General features: G+C 43.3%; 1 protein-coding gene across 7 annotated transcripts in view; it reads right to left on the reverse strand.

The window, feature by feature from the left end:
- Positions 1-25,373, reverse strand: part of Tln2 (talin 2) — a 377,519-nt gene that overhangs the window by 202,611 nt on the left and 149,535 nt on the right. For all 7 annotated transcript variants that reach the window (XM_063243368.1, XM_063243367.1, XM_023562272.2 and 4 more), the window contains one exon: positions 21,696-21,766. The gene's annotated coding sequence lies outside the window, so the exon portion shown is untranslated. The remainder of the gene's footprint in view (positions 1-21,695; positions 21,767-25,373) is intronic.

Raw genomic sequence — 25,373 nt, forward strand, 5'->3', positions numbered from 1 at the left:
ACAGTCGATAAACGCCACATAAGGTGCGCTTGTATGTTTTTCTATGTGCATGTATCTGTGAAACTGTCCTGACAATGGAGACGAACAGTACAGCCTTCAGTCCCTAAATTTTTGTCATATTCCTCCCAACTCTCCTCACCACTATCCGCAGGCAAACTCTGATCCATTTCCTCTCACTATGTGTTTGTGTTTTTCTGGAGTTTAGCCTGAAAGAAATCAAACAACATATATCTTTTCTTTCTCTTTGCATTGTTCACTTAGCATAATTATTTCTAGACCAATCCATGCTGTGTACAGCAAAAGCTCCTTTCATTTATTGCTTTGTCTTAGTCCCTCGAATGGATAGAACAGAATTTATTGATCCTTTCACTGTGGATGAACAACTGGGCAGTTTCCAAGTTTGGGCAACGTGTGACACAGCTCAAAGCAGCAAGTGCATGGGCCCGAGGCTGCCGGGAGCATTCATGTGCCAGGCTTTCCAAGAACGGAGCTTGTCTTTCTCTGTCTGGGACAAATGCTGAGGAATAACACAGCAGGACAAATGTTAAGTATATGTCTGTCTGTTTTGAAATTTTCAAGAGAAAACAATATATAACACAATTTCAAAACAGGATAATAGGAGCATATACATATTGTTATCTTTCAATTAGTTACTTAGAGTACATGTTATCAGCGCTTAATTGTTCAAATATTAGCATAAACCTTTCTTTTCAAAGAACTAAAAGAAATTAGTAGTATAACTATCTTAACTTTTATATATGTAATATTTCTTTATTTTTACTTTTCCCTTCCTTCCTTTCTCCATTCCCCTGTCCCAGTTTCCTTCTCCTTTTGAAGCTCCTTCCCATTTTTTTACAGTATATGTTGTACATTTTAGGTGCGTGTGCAACTGATGAAGAAACTGCCAAACCATTTGCCAAAGAGGTTTTCCAGTGCTACCAGCAGCATGTGCGTTCCGTTTGTTCCTCCTGAGCGGTATGGATGCTTTGCAAGACAAAGGTCCCTTTTTTGCGTAATGCTCAGCTAATGTAGCCTGGTCTACTTCACAGGAACTGGAGCGTGACTGTACCATTCACATACTTTTAAAACTTCAGCCCTCCTCCCTGTCAAACAGATTATACTGAATAACAGCAAAGCAGGCCCACAAGAACAAGTGTGCACCTTCATCAGTGTCTATTGTGAGCCTGATTCGGCACAGTCCATCTTGTAAACCCCCCACAATAACCTATGACCTGCATAGCAAGACCTTGTCTCAAAAAATCCAAAATCAAACAAACAAACAAACAAAAACCTATGAGGGCAACTACTCAAATTAAGCCTCTTATTCCATTTTGTATGTGAGGAAACTTAAGACGAATAAATTATTAGGTTAATGAGCTAATTATTAATCCTGGCAGGACTGAGATTTGAATGCAGGAGTCTGAGCCACATGCTCCTTCCTATCTTCCCTGTGACCATTCACATATTCTTAACGCTGGTCATCTGACACACAGAGCTATGAACCATCCTGAACATTCCTTTCCAGAGATTACTGATTTCAACCTTTAAATAAAACAGCATGGAATGAGGGCTGCAATATCATTCTGAGCTCAATTCTGCATGAAAATGTTGAAACCTTACAAGACCAACATTTCTACATCATGTATTTTCATCAGAGCAATGACAGGATGGAGATCTATTACTTCAATCGAATGGATGTCACCTATTGAGCGCAAAATCATTCCTAAGACATGAGAAGACATTATTTCAAACAATATGGTCTATTTTTAACACAGCACTTTTCTTGTAGAAAGCAGGGGGAAAAATTGCACAAGCAGGCAGATTCATTACTCAGGCTGCTGTGGTTTATAAAATCCAATGCAGTTACTGAGAGGCCATAAAGATCCAGGCCTGGAAGATAACCAGGTCAGCAATGTGTTGTGTTTTTAAAACTTCTTGGCATTTGTTGCCACAATTTTAACAGCACAAAAACAGAGGGTCATTGTGCAGCCTCCTCTCTGTCTAGAGATCATCTCAGAGTGTAGCAGGGATCCAAGGATAGTGCTTACATTAAAAAAAAAAAAACAAGGAAAACATTTTCTAAGAGCAGCAGACTGTGACATCGACCGGATCACACAGACTATTGATTCATAAGCAAAAAAAAAAGAAGAAGAAAAGGTTTGAAAAAATAATCGGCACGCTGACAAAAGAGAAGGAAACTGCTCTATTAGCAAGATCATGGACAGGGAGCAGGATTGTGGAGTACCGGAGGATCGTTCAACAACAAATCAACATCTATTTCCACTGGGCACACAGCACTCTCTCAGGCTGGGGTGGGCATGTGGGTGGAGGAGTGCTTAGGTACAAAAAGGATAAACCAAAAGCTACACCATCAAGCTAGAAATGAGCATACACGCAGAATACAATCATGACATACTCAGTCTGAGACCAAGGCCCACCACTGATCGTGGCTAACATGGACCAAGTGGTCACTATGCAAAGACTCCCAAATGCAGCTCCCCTAATCTTCACGAAAGCCACTGAGTGCTGGACTGACCAGGATGACTTCTATGACTCCTGACTCTACAGCCAATAAACAGCCTTTAGAAACACAGGCCCATGATCCATTCTTCAGGTAATGAGGGCCTGGAAAGTTTCCTGCAGGAAGCTTTCAACTGTCCCCAGAAACTGCAAGGAAGGAGGCAAAGCATCAGGAGAAGGGAGGGACCTGGTCAGGGCCAGGCTCCAGGGTCAAGTGGGGCTGTGTGGTCACTTGACACAGACTGTGACCCAGTAATGACCTGGACACCAACATGCTTGTGTTTCCCAGACTGCACACTACTGCTGTAAGTCACTGATAGCTACGCATCAAGTTTTTATACTTGGCCCTCGGCCACTCTGAAGTTTTTATTTGTCTTAAATTTGACCATGGTTTATTTTAAATTATGAGAAAGGGTGTTTATAAATATGTTCATAAAACCTTACCTTAAATTGGCATAAGAGAAATGCAGTAAGAAACCATCCCATCCCTTCCCATTATTCATCCTTTCGTACAAAATTCAACCTTAAAGTTATCAAGTGTGCCGGGCATGGTGGTGCATGCCTATAATCCCAGCACTCTGGAAGCTGAGACGGGAGTATTGTTTCGAGTTTGAGACCAGCCTAGGCTACAAAATGAGCTCAAGGCTAGCCTGAACTGCATGGAGAGACCCTGTCTCAAAAAGACAAAAAATAAAAGTAAGTCATCAAGTGTGAAAGAATAAAGTGGGTGCCAGAGAGGGTGTGGCAGGGAGTCTCAAAGTGGCCAAGAACAGGGGAAAAGTACAGCAACCCCAGAATGTTAAACTGGAATTTAAGGTACTAATGTGAACTCATGGGATTCCAGACAGAAAGACAGACACACACATGGGTAAGTATGGGTTGGGAATGTCCCCAGAATCTGTATTTATACATTTCCTGACTTACTAAATTTATTCTGAACCCCAACCACAGTTCTTCTGGCATTTTTGCAGTCTGGGTGGACCCATATGGAGCAGCAGAGAGTTCGAGCTGGTCAGTGACGTTCTGCTCTTCTTGTATCAGCTCACATATTGTAAACATGTGACTTTTTCAAAAGGGCTGTGTTCTTTATTTGTTTTTTATTTTCTGTCTCTTGTTGCTTTTGCTGTTCAGAATGGTCCCAAGCATAGTGCTAAAGAGCTGTGTAGCGTTCCTAAGCACAGAAAGCCTGTGATGTTTTAGAAAACCAGCGTTCAATACACTTTGGGCATGAGTTTAACGTTAATGAGTCAACATGTGTGTTAAGTGTATTTAAACAGAAACACAACTAATATGAAGACACTGATCAAATGAGAAAAATAATGTGACCAGAAGCTTGCAGGACCCTATCTCTGCACTTCCTCTGGTGCAGGGGTTCAGTGTTCACTAATTCAGTGTCCAAAGTGATCACTGTAGAATACAACGACCATGAATGACAAAAACCAGAGGAATCCTCTGGCTCTGTGTGCTGAGAAGGTCTGGGAAGAGTGAGAACCAACAGCAAAGAGCACATGTGGTCTTCAGAGCTTGGTTTCTAATGATCTGTTTAACTAAAAGAACCCAGGGCTCTGCAGAGCAATGGTGGATTCTGGGTTTGGCACAGGCAAAGCCGAACCTAAGTCCAACAGATTGTAACATACGAGAAAGTAAAGAACTGCTCAGAGGATGGAGAACTACCAAAGCAAACCCGAGTCCACACTAATACGAATGAATGAATAAAGAAGATGAAGGTTCAGTGAGAAACAGATAGCTGTACAGTACCAAAGCACTTCCTCCCACAAAGCATACTTACTACTTAGAACAGGAAAAGGAACAACCTTTACTGTCATGGTTTATGTTTGTGTCCCCCAGGCCTCATGAGTTTGCATTGTGCATTTGTGATTGGTTCACTGGCTAGTGCTTGGATTGATGGTGTCAGTGCTCCACCCACTTAGAGGTAGAGCCAGGATGTGATGTAATGGCAGGAAGAAGGTCTGTCTTTCTCTTTGCTGGTTCGAGCTTGCTGTCGGCGGCTGCCATGAACTGTGGTCCAGCCATGCCTGCCTGTCTTGGAGCCAACTGAGTGTGGACTGAAACCTCCAAAAACTGTAAGAAATAAACCTTTCCTTTCCCAACTTGGGCATCAGGTATTTTGTCTCAGCAACGAACATAAAGTGACTAAGACATTTACCATGGCAAAAACCGGCAGTCCTGACAAAATGAACTTATCTCAGTGATGGAACAAGCTGAGATCACGCAACACCCGATAGTACACAAAAAGACCACGGTGTCCATCAGGACAGGCCTCCCCAAACTGCTGCTGTAGGTTGGATGCAGACTAAGTGTGTTCCCCAAGGTTCCTGTGTTGGGAGCTGAAACTTCCACGTGTCTATGTACTGGGAGGTGGTGTAGGCCTCCCATAAGGGGCAGCCCAGCAGGCCACTGAGGGTGGGTCCCTGGGAAGAAAGTTGCATGGTTCTCCTGGTTGGTTCTTCAAAGCAGACTGTTATAAAAGAGCAAGCCTCGCCCCTCATGCTCTCTTGCTTCCTATCTTGCCATGTGATCTCTCGCTGTCTTGTGTCTCCTGCCCTGATGCCACATATTATACCAATGGGGCCTTGCTAGAGTCATCACCATGCTGTATGCCATTCAGCCCTCAAAACTGAGATAAATAGCCTTTTTTCTCTATGAAGTACTCAGCCTCAGGTATTTTACTGTAGTAATGGAAAATGAACTAACACACATGCATAACCTGAATTTTAAAAAGGGGGAAAGCCACAAACTCAAAACGAGAGACACTAGATACTTCACAAAAAGAATCTAACTTTTCATCCTCAAAGGAGCGATTATAAAAGAAGCCACATTACCTGTTCCAGATGGAAGAAGACTAAAGACACACTGAACTTTTCTCCTTCTGCTATAAAGGATATGACTGGGACGCTTTGTGAAACTCACGTTATGTCTGAGATGTTTAGATGGTTGTAAATGTGATGATTGCACTGTGGCTCTGTTCAAGAATGGCGTCTTCTAGAAAATATCCACTAAAATAAAAATAACTGTGAGTGACTGTGCATTATGCCAGCAACTTACAATCAGATAGTTCAGGGGCCACTCACTGTGTTCCTTTTTATGTATCTGATCATTTCAAAACTTCTTAAAGTATGTCCCCTGAAAGGAGGTTATTTATCATGCATCAGGAAGCATGGCAAAGGAGCAGGCATAGGGGAGGATTGACATTTGCTCCTCCCCCACCACTACAGCAGGTACCTCCCCCACCGCTCGCATTTCTGTGTGCTGCTCCCTGCTTGCACTCTACCCTGATAGGCTGCAATTCCTGCATTTAGAACACTCTGCACAGATAGACCTTTTATCTTTGTCCCCTGCCTCCTCCGACTCCTGCCTGGCCTTCACCTGAATAAGGTGGCCAGAGTGACCCACATCTTCCCTACTGATGAAGCAAGACTTCACCTTCTGGTCCTTATCTGTCACCGCAGTACTGGACAAAGTAGCTACACCTGTCGGGAGGTTTGCTAGATGCTACCTCTCTGACCCGTCCTTCTGTCCTAGTCACCTCTTCTCCTTTCTCTCTGTGCCCCTACCTGGTCAGTTAGCTCTGTTTTGAGGACTTGCACTCCTCAGAGCTGTAGAGAGAAGATGGACTTTACTCTGCAATTCTTATCCAAGTCTATGCCTTATCTTCTCAGCATCATTCACAAAAATACAACGTCATCGTAGTCCAGAATAACACCACAGCCCCTGTCCTCACTGCTTCCACACTTCCTCCCGTCCTGGGATCCTAACCTAGCAGCACTGCCATTCACTCAGTGGCCTGAGCAAGAAATGGGAGAAACAGCCCCGATACCACCGTCTCCCATCCTCCTACATCCAATTACCCACACCCTGGCAACTTTAATTCCTGTGAACTCTCAAATATGTAGCTTCCTCCTAGTCTAGAAGACCATCTGCAACAGCTGTATAATTGGGCTCCACATTTTCTTACTACACTTTATTCCATATATGCTCCATTGATAATCTACAAATGCAAATCTGATTTGAGCTCAATCAGCTACAATCATGGCATGAAGATCCATTGTCCTTAGGACAAATGTGAAACCCCTCCCTGGATAGTACAAGATTTATGGTGACCCCAAGATCTACGGTGTACTCTCAGTATCAACACTCTTAAAACACTTCCTGTTCCCATTTTACAGGCAACAATGTTCCAAACATTTAGCAGAATGCTCAGGGTAATGTAGAAGCTCAAGAAGCATTTGTGGCTTGAATGAACAGGTCAACTAGATGAAGATGCTAGAGGAGCTTAACACTGTACATGAACTCAACTCCTGAGCTAGAAAGTATTAAATGCACAACTTAAATCATTGGCAAAAGCCTAGCAAAAATGTCAGTCTGCATAAGATAATCGGCAGCAAGGTTCGAGGTCTTGGAGGTGAGTCGCTCGTGAGGAAGCAGGGAACACACTGGCTCACAGTCAGGCAGGCAGGGTTATGCCCCAGCTCACTGTGGTCACACCCAGCCACTGCACTCAGAGTGTGGGGTGCGCTGTTCAGAGTGCTGATAGGAAACAAACACGGCGGGAAGAGGCGCGCAGGGGCTAAGGACAGACATACACACACAAAGACACACACAAAGACACACACACACACACACACACACACACACACACCAGCTGTACCACAAAGGGGTCAAATAAACCCTAAGGAATCAAGAACAAGTTACCAGAGAGAAAAAGCTAGGGGGTCTATCTATGAAACCCTGCTTGACACCCCACAATTACCAAAGGATCACTTTGAAACTTTCACTGATTGTTCCTATGTTTTCGGTAAAACTCCCTAAGACACAGGCAAACGTGCTCCCAAAGATTGTCCGCCCCTTTATCTTAGGCATCGCTGCAGAAGTCAGAGGAGAGAAGGAAAAACGCAAAGGCGACAGAATCAAGGCCATTCCAGCTTAAGGCCACCTTGGGATGGAAACAGTAATCTCATTAAGAAGGGGGCTGCCAAGAGCTTGTCGAGCCTCGGCGCGGGGTCTTGATGTCGGGTGACGAATAAAAAGCTACCGTGACTCCTGGGACCACGTGACTGCTCTGATGCCCATTAAGCATTAAAAGAGATGTTTTCCCTGAAGGAAAGCGACAGCCTAATAGGATTCCAAGGGCAACTGAAGGGCAGGCTGAGGCCCCACGAGCACAGGAAGAAAGCAGCCTCCAAGGGACTCGGCATCATGGGCAAGGAAACTGCTGCTGTGAAGGGTTATAGGCAGCTTCATGGGGGAGAAGGACGTAGGGGGAGAGGGGCCAGGGACATAGCTCAGTGGACAGTACCGGCCTGGGAAGGGTGAGGTCCTGAGACATCAGGAGAGGTGAAAGCACTGTGGGATGGTGGTGACAGGGTACGACAGTGTCAAAGCAGCACCATGCAGACTGCCACGTGCCAGGCTGGTGCTGTGTAACATTCCTTGATGGGGAGAGAACCCCTAATTCCACCCTACAGTGTCAAAGACACACACATAGAAGGCAAAGCTTACACCATGTGAAGTGGTGGGGAGGACTGATACCCAAGCTTGTCCAATTTCAAAATTCAAAGACCTTCTGCTTGCAGTACCATTCCTAGTATTATTTCTGGTTACCTACTTGTGACTGACTGGTTTCACCCAGGGGAAAAAGGTAAACTTAACCCCACTGTGGAGGAATCTGGTGGTCAGGGTACTGAAGCTGCACCACTGGCCTTCCGTGAGGTTAACGCAATAGATGCTTAAGCGGGGGGTGCTAGGACAGCACTATGACCCACCTCCTCACCTAGGGACAGTGAAATTCTGGCCGAGACCCCTCTATCACTGAATACCGGCACTGTTAAACCCCAGGGGTTCCTTCCCTAAGTCGTCACCATGTCAGCCTGACACGGATCTTTGTGAAACAGCATCTAAGGCTTTCTGAGGTCCTATTGGTAGTCAGGAGCACTGTGAAATTAAGGGAGGGTTAACTAGGGACAGTGGTGTGGCACCATCAGCCTGACTAGCAGGTGAACCTATCGGAACACATCCACACACAAACAGGAGGGAATTCTGTTTCCCTGGCCAGGCAGCATGGCGGTGGCAGCATGTATCTGCAAAGGCGTTCTGTGGAGCTGGACGCCGGGTGGACACAGTGGATGGGCTCACAGGTAGCAGGCAGAGGCTGCAGGGCTGAGTGCCATCCACCTGCCGACCTCCATGTAACCATGATTGGGACCTGAATCCAGGGAAAATGGCTTTGCAGAAGATGCTCAGGGTCTAAGCAAGCAGCTCAAGAGCCAGGTTCCTAACCCCACAGACAAACAAGCTGCCTGATGCTGGGATAGATAAAGGACTCTGGGAGGAGGGAGTATCCAAGGAGCTTAACCAACAGTCGGTTCCTCCAAACTTCCCGAGGGTGGTGGGAAGGCTTACCTCCTGCTCAAATCTCCAGGTTCATTCCCTGGAGCCAACTCTGAGTCCAAGACAGGAAATGGGAACATTAACGAGAAGCTCTCTACTCTTACTAGATGATTAAATTTGTGAAATATTAGGTATAAAATACTCAACCACAAAGGACAAAAAAAACCAAACTCAATTTCTTTTAATTATATTTTGATATAATACCATTTGGCCAAGGATAATTCATATACACTATAGTATCACCCAGTTTTATAAGCCTAAACTTACACTGGAATCCATCTCATTCATAAACATGAGATAACTTGACCTACTTTCTAATATAGTCAGCTCCTTCTTGTCTGCATCAATCTCAGTGATATTTTAAAAGTTGCTCTAATAATTTCCATTATATGAAAATGCACTTTTCATTTATATCAGCTTTTCATTATCCTCCTACAAACAAAATGCTACTTTCTCAACAGTTGGCCTCCAAAGGCAGGAGGAAACAAGACATGCAATACCACTGATAGCAAATCTCACCTTTAAACAGCCTCAGTATTGGGCTTCTGGGAAAGAGAAGAAGGCAGGAGCAGGAGAAGTAAGCGAAGAATAAGACAATTCCATCCCAAGTACATACAGTACAGGATAGTGGGCTCTCTCTGCATGCAATCTGCAGGAAGCTACTGAACATAGCTTTTAGAAATAAGCACAACATCATGTCACAGTGATAGAAAGCCATGTTTATAGCAGCACAACTCACAACAGCTAAATCGTGGAAGCAGCCCTATGTGACCGTCATTGGTGAATGGATAAAGAAAATGGGGCACTAATGTACTGTACAAGGGAGCACTACTCTACTGCAAGGAAGAATAAACATGACCCATTTGGATGAAAATGGTTGCACCTTGAGAACTAAATGTTAAATGAAATAAAACAGATACACAAGTTTAAATATCACATGCCTTCTCTCATATGAGGAATCCAAAATATAAATAAAGAGCAAAATAAAGGATATGAGGGAAGGGGAGATAGGTCTTTTGCAAAAGGAAGGGGGGCTAGGAGATAGAGGGAGGAAGGAATGGAGGCGAAGGGGTTAAAAGAAGAAAGAAGCATCAATTCTGTGTAAAGTAATTTAATGAGCTACATGCATCCTGATAGTTTTCCAATGTCAGATAATAAAGAAAACATGAAGAAATCTACATGGCATTTCCAAACCTGCTTCCAGCCACACCCACGCTCCAACCTCTGCCAGTCTGCAGAACCCACACTGCCCGGTAAGAGCCTCCGCGAGCACAGCTGCCCCAAACCCTTCTGAGCAGGTTTGCCTAAGGATGGTGAACAGCCCTCAAGCACTACCACAGCAGCTGGCACACTGTGACTCCTGTGCAAGAAATCAAACCCAGGGCCTCACTGTGCTGAGAAATCTGCATACTGATCCATAGCCCTGGGCCTTAGTATTTACATTTTTAATGACTGAGGAAAAGTAACAGGAATTATGTTGCCTAACACACAAAAATTACCTGAGATTCAGAGTTGAATGCCCACAAATTAAGTTTAACAGGAGCACAGCCACACCTATTCCCCTGCGGTCTATGGCTGCTTTCTGTGCTGTACAACAGAGCTGAGTATCTGCCACGCACACACTGGACTAAAATATTTACAGCATGGTCCCTCAGCTGAAAAGATTGCTAAATCCTGGCCCGCAGTGCAAAACCCATAGCCCTCAGCCTGCCAAGGCTGGTCACTGAAAACTGGGTTTACCCAGACATTTATAAGCCTGTTTACTTCCCCTACGTCCACTGTCTAAGGCCTGTTTCACCAGACGCTCTCCGTTTCTTCCCAACACTGTTCTCTCTCTTTGCTGCTCCAAAAGCCTGTTCAGTCATTACAGTCTGTGGTCATTCTTTTTTCTTCTTTATAGAACAAATATGCCCCCCCCCCAAAAAATCCCAAAACCAGAATTTGTAAATTTCACTCCCATGAGGCTAAATAATTTTTTTAAACATTTGTCATCTTATACAAGATTTTTCATTTTATTTTCTTTCTTTCTTTTTTTTTCTCCCTTTTTGGTACCAGGGATCGAACTCACGACCTTGCGCTTGCCAGGCAGGCACTTACACCACTGAGCTAAATCCCTGGTCCAAAAAAGGATGATTTGAAGAGCACCCAAGGCCTAAATGTATTCAGAATACTACAGGACAGAAATCACACAAATGTCTACCCGTGGGGACACAAAATGAGCCAGTTACAAGAAATTCCTAAGACAGAGGACAGGGCAGCTGCAAGAAGGAAGGAGTCCCAGCTCTGTATTCTGCCATGGAGTAAGAACAGGGAGATTAAGTAAAAAACCCCAAAGCTATTGGTCATCAGCAAAGGAGAAGCAAGCATGAGAACATGCACATATTTGCACATATTCCAAACACTGCAAGAAAAGACCATGAATTTTTTCCAATTGCTACACCCAGGGAATGGGAGGAATCAGGATAGAAAGAGGACTGGGGTAAAAGCAAATTTCTTCTTGCAATAGACTGAAAGTTTGTGTCCTTCTTGTGCTGAAATGTAACCCCCAACATAGTGGCATTCGGCATAGTGGCATAGGGGCTTTGGGAGATCAGGTCTCAAGGCTGGAGCCTTCACAAATGCAATAAGTATGGGGCTGGGGATTTAGCTCAGCGGCATAAGTGCCTGCCTTGCAAGCAGGCAGTCGTGAGTTCGATCCCTGGTACTGGTAAAAACAAAAAAGACAAAAAAAAAAAAAAAAAAAAAAAAAACAAATGCAGTAAGTACCTGTGCCCCTTCTGCCATCTGAGGGTGCAACCCCCACGCACAGAAGGTGGTCTCATAAATCACCGAGCCTGCCTGAGCCTTGGTCTCATATTTTCCAGTTCCCAGAACTGTGAGAAGCAAACTTTGGTTATTTATAAGCCACTTACTGGATTGCATTTTTATTGCAGCAGCCCAACTGGAGAAGGGAGCTCTAAATAAGTTTTATTTTATAAATGAGACTTTGGAGACTTGACAAGATTATATACAATTGTTTAAACTTAAATGAAAAAAGGAACACCTAAAAACAGAAAATAAAACTAAATCAGTAAAACTATGTATGAAGCTGATGGTATGACCAGAGAGTGAAGTTTTGCAAATATCTTTCAAATGAAGACTATTGTAAAGGTAGCATGAGGCAAAAAGATTTAAAAGAAGGAGGAGGAGGAGGAGGAAAGGATGGTATCACTTACAACTGGATTTGGGGTACGGAGGCAAGAATGTAGATATGAAACTCAGGATGCTACGCACAAACCCTGAGTACCTGAATTCCTCTTGGCACCATCAGTATGAGCTAACTGTCGAGTCTCTCTCCACCCCTGAAGCTTCCTCCACTGAAAAGACGCAGACACAGTGATGAATCTAGTAGCAACACTCATGCCCAGTTTCTATACTGTGCCTTCTAGATGCTCAAAACCACTGCAGAACTGGCAGACCAAAGTCTGGGACAAGGATTAAACACACCTGCAACCTTCTGTTCACAAAAAGTATAAAAAACAGAGAAAATGCAAGAGTCACGTTACAAGAACTTAGGAGGCAACTTAGTTTTCTCTGGTCAAATTCAAGATAGCTGAGCATCAGTAAGATTTTTTTTAGTATAATTAGGAATAGAATCAAGGACCTTGTACTACATATGCACCAAAATGTGTCCTCAGCAATGTCTGTCTGTCTGTCTGTCTATGACTCTGAGACCAGGTATTATCAAGTTGCTCAGGCTGGGCTTGAACCTGTAATCTTCTTGCCTTAGCCTCCCAAGTAGCTGGGATTATAAGTATGACTCACTATATCCAGCTTGTTAAAAGTATGAAACTACAGCACATCAATTATATTTATACTAAAATAAATCTCAGTGATCACCTTTGGAGGCTGCTAGTAAGTAATCAATTTACTGTTTGAATATCAAAAGAAGGTATTAAGCATTTTTTCCTATGTAAACCACAGAGTAAGCAAATGAGTCTTCTTTATAAATACTTTACTACATAAACAAAAAGCATACTACTGCTTTGTAGTCTCTAATGAATCAAAGGACATAGTTATTGATGATCAATAATATCACAAAAAGGGAAACTATCAGCCACTATGTAAAACACATGAAGCGTCTATGATATACTCTTGCCAACACACACACACACACACACACACACACCGATAATTTTAAATGTGACCAAACTTTGAGATCTTTACAAAAAAACCAACACAAGTCCAAGGAACAGAAGTACACTTTAAATAGCACAATGGACAGCAATCAAAATGAGGACAGTGCTGGCACCTTGTCTAGCATCCCAGCTTCTCAGGAGGCGGAGACAGGAAAATCACAACCTGACTACAATCTGAAGAATTCTGCAAGACGAAGTCTCTTTGAAAGCAGGGAGGGGAACAGTAAACTACAACAGAGTCTGTGAAGCCCAGCACCACTGCCATTTTGGGTGAAATAACTCTTGGTTGTGTGCAGTCTGTGCACTGCAAGGCCCTTAGAGAGTCCACAGTCTTCCTTAGATGATGGCAGTAACAGCTCCCAGCTGTGACAGTTAAATACGTCTCTGGTCATTGCCCCATGTCCCTCGATGGGAAGGATGCATGATCTCTGGGAATTTTGGTTCCAAAGGATTAAAAAAGAACACAAAACAAGCCAACTGAAAGATGGGGGCATTTGGGTGAAAACTTAAGAACGAAAAGAGAATGAGGCTCTTCAAAGAATAAACCTTACTTGGATCCTAACTGAAAGAAACTAAAAAATAAATAAGTAAATGACAATATAGAAAAGTTCAACATTAACCTGATACTGCATATTAAAGAATTATTGGCAAGTTTCACACTTAGAGGAAAATAGAGAAAATAAACTTCTTACACACAATCCCACAAAACACCACGTCCTAACTTTTAGACTTATAAACTGAAATAGTGACTGGAACTCATAAGAGAGCGGGGCACTATGATGTCACCAGTAATCTCAGCTGCACAGGAGGCTGAGGCAGGACGCCTATCAATTAAGGACAGCCTGGGCAATTCAGGGAGACCCTGTCTCAAAAAGGAATGAGTAAGATAACAAAGAACTGCTTTAAAATACTGAGTGGGGAGAAAGAAAGGCTTAGCTAAACTAAGATGGCCCCAGAATTAGTCATCACTGACAGTGGGTGGCTGCACATGGCTCCTCACAGGGAACACAGCTCCATGCTTTCATTCAAGCACAGTGTGTACACATAAACAAACCCGGAAGGCACTTTTATTCCTGATCTTTGCAGGTAGCACAAGTGCCAGCCACAACAAGAGGGGAGGTAAGGGCTCTGGCTCCCGGGCCTTCCCTCTCCTTGGGAGTGACTCTGTTGCCACAACACACCCCTGAACACAGGGGCCAGATACTTAGCACAAAGCCGCCGCACAGCTGGAAGGGCATGTGCCACTTTGAACAAGCAGGAGACAGACCCCAGTCCGGATGCCCACCACCCCAGCAAGGCTCCAGAGCAGTTGTGACTATACAGGATCTCTACCCTGGTGCTGAATTGAGAAACTTACCTCTCCAGAAGGTCTAGCTGCACCAGCGCAACCTCCCTCACCTGGAAGAAGCCTCCACCCACCCCACAAACTCCCCATCAGGCCCAGCTCAGGGGCTCCCCTTACAGGGGAGAAAAAGGAAGTTTTATCTGGTGTAACCTACTGTCATCCACAGTCTTTTTTCGCTGAAAGCAGTAGAAATTCACACCTACTAGCCCAGAAATTGTTTCCCTGGAAACTTACAGAATTCCACTCGAAATCTCCACCACCTCCTAGGAACCATCGCTCATGTTGTTCCTCACCACAGAATCCTGCGCACTGCAGCACTTCTGGAAATGTGAAGGAACAGAATGATGCTCCTGTGCAGACACAGCACTGCTGATTTTTTCTTTCCTCGGGGCTTTGCCTCCATGTCTTCCGGGAAGAACAGCCAACAGATAGCAAGACGGCCTTGCTCGGGCTTTATGCAGCTGCTTCCCTGAGCCAGCAGCCGTCTTCCCAGAGGAACAGCACAGGCACCACACTTCCCGGACCAGCCAGGTGCCGGAGCCAGAAGTCCGGCAGGGGAAATCTCAGTGTTGTTTTTATTTGTATTTCTTGAGTGACCAGTACTGTTGAGTGTTTTTTTACATATTTATTTGCTGCTTGTATTTCTTCATCTGAGAATTGTATATTCATCTCAGATGCCCATTTTTTTCATTGAGTCTTTAAATCTGGGAGGACTGATTTTTTGACTTCTCTGTATGTTCTCGGTAGTAATCCTTTGTCTGAGGAACAGATAGCAAACATTTTCTTCCAGGTTGTGGGTTGGCTCTTTACTCTGTGGGTGGTTTCTCTTGCTGTACAAAACCTTTTCAATAGGCTGAGATTCCAGTTATTGATTCTTTGTGATAGTTTCTGTGCAACTGGGATTCTGCTCATAAATTCTTTGCCTGCACCAATGTCTTCAAGAGTTTTACCTGCTCTATCTTGCAGCAGATAGTTTAATGTTTCTGGTTTAATATTAAGATCTTTAATCCATTCTGCTTTTAGCTTAGTACACAGTGAAAGACATGGGTCCAGCTTTAATCTTCAGCATGTGTAGAGCCAGTTTTTCCAGCACCATTTATTAAAGAGGCTATCTTTCTTCTAGTGAACATGTTAGATAACTTTGTCAAAGATAAGGTGGCTGAGTGTGTCTGCAGTTGTTTCTGCATCTTCTAATCTGTTTCATTGATCTTCTGGTCTGTTGTTTTGCTAGTACCACACTATTTTGTTTTGTTTTGTTTTTATCACAGTAGCTCTATAGTGTAATTTCAAGACAGGGATTGTGATGCCCCTACCTTCCCTTTGTTGCTCAGAATCACCTTTGCTATTCTCTTCTGGTTCCAGATGAATTTTTGGATTATTTTCTCTAATTCTGTGAGATATGCTATTGGAATTTTGATTGGGATTGCTTTGAGACTATATAACAGTTTTGGAAGTATGGCAATTTTCACTATATTGGTTCTTCCTACCCAAGAGCACTGGATATCTCTCCATTCTCTAATATCCTCTTCAACCTTCCTTTTTCAGAGCACTGTAGTTTTCAATACAGAGGTGTTTTACATCCTTTGTTAGCTTGATTCCTAGGTATTTCATTTTTTTGGATGCTATTATAAAAGGCATTGTTTCCCTGATTTTTCTCTCAGTGATTTTGTCATTCATGTATAGGAAGGCTACTGATTTTTTGGTTTTTGTTTTTTTTTCTTTTTTATACCAGGTACATTACTGAATTTGCCTATTAAATCCAGTAGTCTTTTGGTTGACTTTTTGGGATATTCTAGGTATCATATCATCTAGGTATTCTAGAGTATTGTATCATCTGCAAATAAAATAAGTTTAATTTCTTCCTTTCTTAATCTTTATTCCTTTTATTTTTTTCTCTTGTCTAATTGCTCTGGCTAAAGTTTCTAGGAGTATGTTGAATACGAGTGGAGACAGTGGACATCCTTGTCTTGTTTCTGATTTTAGAGAGAAAGCTTAATTTTTTATCCATTTAGTATGATGTTGGCTGGTTTGTCATATGTAGTTTTTATCAGATTGAGATTAAAAAGACCATCTATTCCAATTTTCTGTAGGAATTTTGAAATCGTGAATAAGTACTAGACTTTGTCAAAAGCTTTTTCTGCATCTACTGAGATGATCATATGATTTTTGTACTTGGCTTTGTTAATATGGTGTATTACATTTATGGATTTATAAATGTTGAACCATCCCTGCATCCCTGAGATGAATCCCACTTGATCATGGTGTATAAGCTTCTTGCCAATTTGTTGCAGTCTATTTGTGGGTATCTTACTGAGGATTTTTGCATCAATGTTCTAGGAAGATTGGCCAGTAATTCTCTGATTTTGGTATCAGGGTAATGTTTGCCTCCAGGGATGAGTTTGGAAGTATGGCTTCCCTTTAATTTCATTAAAGAGTTTAAGAAGTAGTGGCATTAGGTCTTCACTAAATTTCTTTGCAATTCATAGTGAATCCCTTGGAGCCTTTGTTGTCAATAATCTTCAATTATTGATATTGGTTTAGTTAGCATTTCCATATCTTCTTGATTCAGCTTTGGTAATTCATGTGCATCTAGGAATATGTATTTCTTCTGTATTTTCCATCTTATTAGAATACAAGTTTTTAAAGTAGGTATAGGTGATCTTCTGGATTTCTGCAGGGTCTGTTGTGATTTTACCCTTTTCATTCCTAATTGCATGGATTTTAATTTTTTCTTTCCCTTTCTTGATAAGGTTGGCTGGAAGTTTGTCAGTGTTATTTAGTCTTTCAAAGATCCAACTCTATTAGGATCATATTTTAACAGTTATTTTGTTATTGTTGAATTCCTTATGTGTTTTTCATATCACCCCTGCACCAAAGTTATGGTTTGCAAAAATTTTCTCTCTGTAGGTTTTCTCCTCAGTATTTTGAGCCCCCCACCCTGCCCTGTGGAGACTGTTGTAGTGTGATGTAATCTCACTTACCTGTTTTTTGCTTTTCTAATCTTTATTTTGGGATTTATTTATTTTTAAAAAACTGCCCAGGTTGATGTCATGGAAGTTTCTCCATTTTTTAAAAAGTAATTTTACAGTTTTAGGTGTAACACTGAAGTCTTTAAGACTGTTTTTCACTGCTGGGAGTTGAACCTAGGTCTCACAAAGGCTAGGCAGTGTCCTAAAATGAGCTACATCTGCAGAATCAAAGACATCTTAATTGACCTTTGTATATGGTCTGAGGTCAGGGTATAATTTCATTTTTCTGTGTATTCCTATCCAGTTGTCCCAAGATCATTCATTGAAGAGATTGAAAACTTGTCAAAACTGACTATAAATGTGTGAATTTCTAGGTTTTGTATTCTGTTCCATTGGTCACCTGGTTTCCAACCCAACACCAACCTGTTTTGATTACCATGGGTTTGTGGTATATTCTGAATTGCGATACCTCTAGCTTTGTTCTTTTAGTTCATGAATGCCTTGTAGGTTTTTTTTTGGAGGGGGGTTCATTCAGATATTTCCCATGCAATATGTGGATTTGAACTCTTGCTTGTTTGGGGGGATTTTGTGTGGGGCTTTTTGAGACAGGGTTTCACTATGTAGTTCAGGCTGGCCTTGAACTTCCTTTGTAGCCCACAGTAGCCTCAAACTCACAGTGATCCTCCTGCCTCAGCCTCCCAAGTGCTAGGATTGTAGGTATGTGCTGCCATACCCAGTGGATTTAAACATTTTTAAATAACACACCTTCTATAAGGCCATGGTTCGGATGCTATCGGTAGGATTCTTATCAGCCTTTATGAGACTCCACAGTGCTTTGCTGCTGGCTGCACAGGGGACTGACTTAACCTTACTAAAGTTTAAACTCTGTAACTGGACTAGTTATCTTATGAATTTAGAAAGCCACACAATTCTAGTGTCACAAACACTACAGAATGGATTTGGTCATCAGTTTGGATCTCATAAAAATGGAATTTCACAACTAAAGATAATTAAGAGGGTTTTTTTTTTTACAGCATCGTTTAAAAAATATTTAAATGTAGGCAAAAGTATTCTCAAGTCCCTGCATCAACAAAATTCAATCAAGGCTTAAATCTTGAGTTCTACAATAGGATTATTTGAAGTTAACTAAAGAACATAATTAGCCCAAAACCTAAGAAATAGCACAATCTATTATGCGATGGATTAGTACGAAAAGGTCTGAACACTGCTACTGTTGCTGTCCTGGATCACTAAGAACGGAGAGCAGAGCAAAGACCCCAGCATGGGCCTGGGGAGTCCTGATCAGCAAGACAGCACTACCAGGAGCTCTCGGTGGCTCAGGAGCAGATGCGTGGAAAGGTCTATTGGCACTCATGGGCGACAGGAAGAGTAACCCGAAGAAAGCGACTCACAGAGGGTGGCAAAGAGCAAAAGTGTGTAATAGATTACATTCTTAAGGAGGAAAAGGAAGCACAGGAACAACTCCAGCTTTACTGACATCACAGCCCTGAAATGACTAGTACAGAACGATACACACCTACACAGATCCAGCTTTAAATTTTCCAGATTCAATACCCCTCCCTAAACAACAGTGGAAACTAAAACCCCGCAGACAGCCAAAGCCCATTCTTTTCTTTACAAATAGGTTTTGAAATATTTTTCTTCTAGGTCTACAGGGAACACAGAGATAAAGTTCAGAATATTACACTTATTCTCCAATCCAGACTATATCACAAGCCATTAAATAAAATGTTAAACAAATCATTTATCGTTCCCCACACCATCTATCAATTTCTCTCCTCTACACACACCCCACTCACATGTATATATCCATTTCAAACAACACATTTATTTCTGTGACGCATGGCTGTCTCACATTGTTAATTGCTCTTTCTTACAACATCTCACCCAGAAGGTCCTGGCCTTCTGAAACGCTCTAGAATATGATGGATTGGTTACATTGTTCATTCATTAAATTTTATTCAGACTTGGGCTGATCCAGCTCCTCAGAGTAATTCTCTTTTACTTGCTTTATGTCAAAATAAAAGCCCCGTGCCAGCATTTGCTGGTGATTTTAGATACTCTCAGAAATGTCAAGATTCCAGGCAGTCTCCCAGACCGATACGCTCAACATGGGTGTTTCTGCTGCTGCTGTGGATTGACACAGTTTTATCCTAAAAGGGGCAGTGAATAAACATTCCCTGGGTGGAGGCAGCTAGTGAAACATTCAGGCAAAAAACTAAGATTAGGAGACACAACAGAAGACAACCAGGTATGTCATTCAAATCTCATTTAACTTTCCCAGAAAACAGGACTCTTAACATAAACTAGAAGCTGATGAGGGAGGCTGTCCAAGGACTGAGCCATCACGCTGAAACCCACGCAGACTCTCTCTAGACTCCACAAGCAACACGATGCTGCGGCCTCCTGGTGAGGGGGTCGAGATGCTCCCCCAGACCCTACTCTTTACTGTCATAGTCACTCGGCCCCTCTTTCTCCAGGCTCCCACTTGCCTCCCAGGCTCATGCTCAATTACCCCCCCCCCCACACACACACACAAAGCAAAGCAAACAAAAACCACAATGCCCCATTCCCTAAAGACCACAGCACCAGATGCCACCTGGTAGGGGTCTTTCAGATCCACAGTCCCAGGAAAGGTACAGGTCAGAAGCTTGCTGTCCACCCTGACGCCGACTCTTTCACCAGCTGAGACCACCCAGCAGTAGACAGTGCCTACACTGTCTACTCCAGGGGCCCCATGAGAGCCTGGGAAAAGGGCTTCTGACTGCACTGCTCTTGGCTGTGCCCTGGACTTCTCACCTGTCAAGCTGCCACCAGTCTCCCCCTGCTATCAGCAGTCCCCCTGCCTCCCTGTCAAATACCACTGGCCAGGGGCTGCCCCGGAGGGTGGGGAGGGCAGATCCTGTATGCTTTCAACAGACTGCTGTGGGACACTGTCAGGTTTTTATTTCTACACGGACTGCCGTGCAACTCACAGCTCATTTCATGTTCAGAGAAACAAAAATGTTTTCTACTTGAGGTTACCAGAAGAACAGTCCCTCCCGTTGTGTTCGGCCTCCGACCTGTCTTAGTTTGACCATGTTAGCTGTCACAAAATTCTCTGAAAATAGGCAGCGTGAAAACAGGGTGTATTTCTTCCTGTGGGGGTACACAGAGTGTACATAAAACAGGAGTGGCATGGTTTTACAGCCAGAAGAGTCCTTGGCAGTCATGTGCCCAGCATCTCCCCAAAACCAGACCTTAAACTAAGGCTGCTGACTCCACGGCAAACTGTCCCTGGCCTGCAGAGAAACAAGAAGAGGTGGGAAGAGAGGAGTGCTTTCACCACACCAAAGACAGACTGGTGGCATTCGAGGAATATTTCTTCAAAATGTTCCTTCTTTTATGGAAAGATGTCACTAGATAGAAGTTGTTTTGTAAAAATAAACCTCTTTTGATGAAACAATCCAACACAACATACAAGAGTGTATAAATACATAGTGAATGCCCACATCAGCTCTACCAACTTTATTGGTATCCAACCAAAACTAATACTGAAAAGACCCCACACAATCTAAAAGGATGGAAATGATTAGCTTCAGAAGGAGCTACAGAGGAAGACAAGGAGAAAGGCAAAGATCCGGTGGCCTAACCCCAGGTGCTCAACTCAGCAGGAATAGCCGGGACATCAGGGTGTCGCATAACACAGCTGTGGAGGACAAATGTACAAAACCCTGTGCACCCTCTCAGACTTTCACCAGGATGGAGCGCTGCATCCCACCCAGAGGATGGCCTGGGACCATGCACACAGTCCCACCCAGGACAAGGAAGGGGCAGGCCAATCATGGACAAACACGGACTATTGCATCTCATAGGACAGTAAACCCCAGAGCCTCCAGCAGTGTGAGCTCAAAGGTCACCACAAGTTTGCACATTAATTCTTTACCCAGTACTTCTTGCATCCTCTCCCCAAAAGAATTATGAAGCAAACAGGTGTGAATGAGAACTTACACAGTAAAACATAACAGAGTCAAACCCCTGCGACTCAGCCCCTCCTCTAGACCTCTGCGATCAACCCTTCTGCCACCACTAAATACAGAGATCAAACAGCAGCAGGAGTAAGGAGACCAGGCACTCAGCACACCTGTGCACAGAGCCACCGGCAAGGTCACAAGACACTGTGACAGACTGTGACACTTTAGAAAACTGTACCAAGGGGGCCTCGGGATTGGCCAGTCATCAAGGTTTTATTCTGTTTTGTTTTTTAAGACTCACCTAAAGTTTCAGTTTCTATAGATGATTTCCCGGAAGAGATCCTGAAGCATGTGAGGAGCCTCCAGCGATACCTAAAACAATAATAAAAGGCATCAGAACCAAGCGACACTACAGAGGGCAGGGTTCAAGACAGACAGGCGAAGAAAAAAAAACCCACTCCATCTATACATTTGGTTGTTTCCCCCACACTAAGCACAAAAGGAAATAACTCAGGAAACAATGAATTTCCGCCGCAACACATGGGCTGGGAATTCTCTGCTCCGACAGGGAATTGAGCTCCCCAGACACTTATTTCCAAGACCGAAATTATGTTACTGTTGGCAAAGGGGCAGGACACCTTTTTTCTCCTCCCCTGCAATAGGCGAGTTTTAATGACTTTCAATGGAAACAAAAGCCAAATATATACGGGGATGCTTAAAATGATCTCAGCTTTAAATTAGTTTCCACCACTGCTTTCACCCTGCACATTCCCTTGCACACATCTGGGAGGTGGACCCTTTCTGCTTCAGCAGTTGCTGCGTCCTTCCCAGTTCTAAGATACTGGAATTCACCATCCAGCACCCTGCTCCATGGGAACTCCCTCGGAAGCAGGGGAGCATGGAGCTCGGCTGCAGAAACCAACAGAGCAACGCAGCCCAGAGAACAAACAGGAGGCTGGGTGGGAGATACACAGTGAACACCGGGAATATTCCTGCAAAAAACACCCCGCCGTGGCACCACATCTGGGTAGGTGAGGAAGACTACTGAATAATGATACTGGTTTTCTATTTAGGGCATCAAAATCTACATTTCTACATTTGTCTGAAATCAAATCAACAATATGTATCTGAACAGCTTTATAACAAGAGGATAGGGAAGACTTATCTCTCAATATGGCACCAAAATCTAGAGCTATAAAATACTACACTTTTTGACTGGCTATGTATAAAAATACATAAATGGTAAAAAGACAATTTTTTAAAAAAAAGACATTTGTCAAAAATAAAGCTTATTGGGGCTGGGGATTTAGCTCAGCGGCATAAGCACCTGCCTTGCAAGCAGGCGGTCGTGAGTTCGATCCCCGGTACCGATAAAAATGAAAAAGACAAATAAATAAATAAATAAAGCGTATTTAAACACACAGCATAAAAGGTTGCTGTATTTATTTTGGAAAGATGACATAAAAATAAGGAAATTCAAAATTTCCTTCAAAAGGAAACAAAGTCAATGAATAAACTTTTCATAAGAGTCCTAAGAAATCTAATAGAATGGACATATGAAAAGATAACAACAAAAAGACATAACCTCAGAAAACTGAGATCTTATTTTTCTTCATTTATCAGAAGGTACTAAAGACTGGTTTCAGGTATGGTAGTGCATTTCTGTAATCCCAGCTCCAGGAGGCTGAGCTATCACTGAGAGTTGGAAGCCAGCCTTGGCTACCTAGTGAGCCCAAGGCCAGCCGGAACTGCATAGTAAGACCCTGCCTCAAACAGGCAAAGCAAAGCAAAGCAGAGCAATGAGATGTGAAAGACCGAGATAACACACAACACCATGGATACTTGCAGGATAAAAATGTCACCTGCGGTGGTCTCCAGCCACTTGGGCAACTGGCTCAATGTGTAAAGCGCACACCGCTTCTAAGGATCCACTCACAGGGGCCACTGTGAGAGCGGAAAGATGCGCACACAAGGCGCTGTCTACTGGCACTCCAACTGCTTTCACATTTACCGAATTTGGTCATCAATGCATTTTAATACAACAATTTTGTTCCTGTGCTGGCCATTTGTTTGGACTGGAAAACTAGAATGTGGTGGTGTCCACTTGCTACTCTTTCTGGCCAAAATGATTTGGTTCTCGTCTCTTCAGGCACTCATTGCAGCCCCCAGAAACAATTAGCAAGCACCCTAGTTCACCAACAATTACAAAAAGAAGGGCTGGGGTGCAGCTCAGTGGCAGAGCACGCGCTTAGCTTGCACAAGCCTGGGCTCAATTCCCAGCATGGCCAAGTGTTTAAAAAGGTATTATAATTACAAAAAGAGACAAACATCCATAAAGGCCCCCTCAGTAGGCAAGATGTGAAGTAAAGTACAAACGATAAACACAAATGACAAAGCCATGAGAGAAATCCATTTTAATTGATAAGAAAAGATAGAGTAATAAATTTTGAAGCCATATGAATGAGGATTTATCACATATAATTCAAATAATGTTCATGAAGTATAGCAAACACATACTGAAAGGGAACAGTAAAAAAAAAAAAAAAGCCAAAAAACTCTTTCACGAGACAGATAGTCTCTTCAAAACAGGTAGAGGTAGCTGGGCATGGTGGCACACACCTGTCATCCCAGCACTTGGAAGGCTCAGGCAGGAGATCATTGCAAATCTGAGGCCAGCCTGGGCTACAAAGTGAGTTCAAAACTAGTCTGAACTACATAAAGAGACCTTATATCAAAAAGACCAAAAAAAAAAAAAAAAAAGACTAGCATGCCTATAATCTGAGCACTTGGGAGGCTGAGGCAGGAGAATCACCCTGAGCTCAAGGCCAGCCTGGACTATTCAGGTGAGTTCAAAGCCAGCCTGAACTACTACACAGTGAGATTCTGCCTTGAAAAAAATCTCAATAAATAAAGCAACAGAGACAGAGGCAGATAGAATCATTTCTAACAAGGGAACTGGTGGAGAGACTGTATGAAAATAATAAGAGGATGGCTGGAAGTTTAGCTCAACAGCAAAAGTGCCTGTCTGGCCAATGTGAGGTCACAAATTCAATCCCCAGTACCAAAAAAAGAAGAAGAAGAAAAAAAGAAAGGAATAACAAGGGACATAACTGTCCGGGTGAGCCATGCCTATGGTTAAAATATTTTCTACTGTAATATGTTTAACTACTTCACAGATTTATTTTTACTGGATTATATTTATATATGAAGAGATATCTTCCCAGCGAGATTATAAAACACAGAAATGTATTCCCGTAACTGGCCTGTTGTGTTCTCTTTATCTCTAGAAAACAAATGTATTCTCTCCTCATTGCCTTGATATAAAGGTGCCCAAGTCCCACACAACACATGAATTCTTAGGATGTCATAATTATAAACCTGGCTAGAAAGGTGTAATTCCCGGGAGAGGTACAAATCCCTTTACAGGTGTGTTGGATATAAAGCACAAGCTAATTAGCCCCTTCTTCTGGTGGGGCACCCTCTCCCCCAGATCTCCAGTAGGCAGACAAAGGACAAAACCCACTACTCAATTTCAGAGGTGAGCAATTACGACCCTTAGACTAAGTACGCGTGAATCCAGGGCACAACCCAGACAGACCCAAGAGCCACCCAGCACCAGCCGCTGGCCTTTCTGGCCCCCTTGGTATCAAGCAGGTACACATTTGGGACTGAGACGCAGCAGGATTGATGACAGGAAATACTGTGTTTAAGGCAGGCCGTTAACAGCACAGCGGTAGAGAGTGAGGTGTGTGACACAGTCGGCCCATTCGCCAGTCCCCAGCCTCTCTGTGCCTTCGCCTCTCTGTGTCTTGAGTCCTCTGCAGTAACACTGCCAGCTAAGAGGGCTGGAGGAGGTCGTGCGCCTCCTCCAGGAGGAGGATGGACTGGCCACGCTCAACAGTCACCGGGCATGGCTCAGCTCGGCAAGGTGGACAGCACCAGCTATAGGAAGGACTCGCCAGAAACTCACCGTTGGCTG

The sequence above is a fragment of the Cavia porcellus genome, unplaced genomic scaffold (genome assembly GCF_034190915.1).
Source record: "Cavia porcellus strain 051 isolate PalLab524CR breed Dunkin Hartley unplaced genomic scaffold, mCavPor4.1 scaffold_38, whole genome shotgun sequence".
NCBI lineage: Eukaryota > Metazoa > Chordata > Mammalia > Rodentia > Caviidae > Cavia > Cavia porcellus.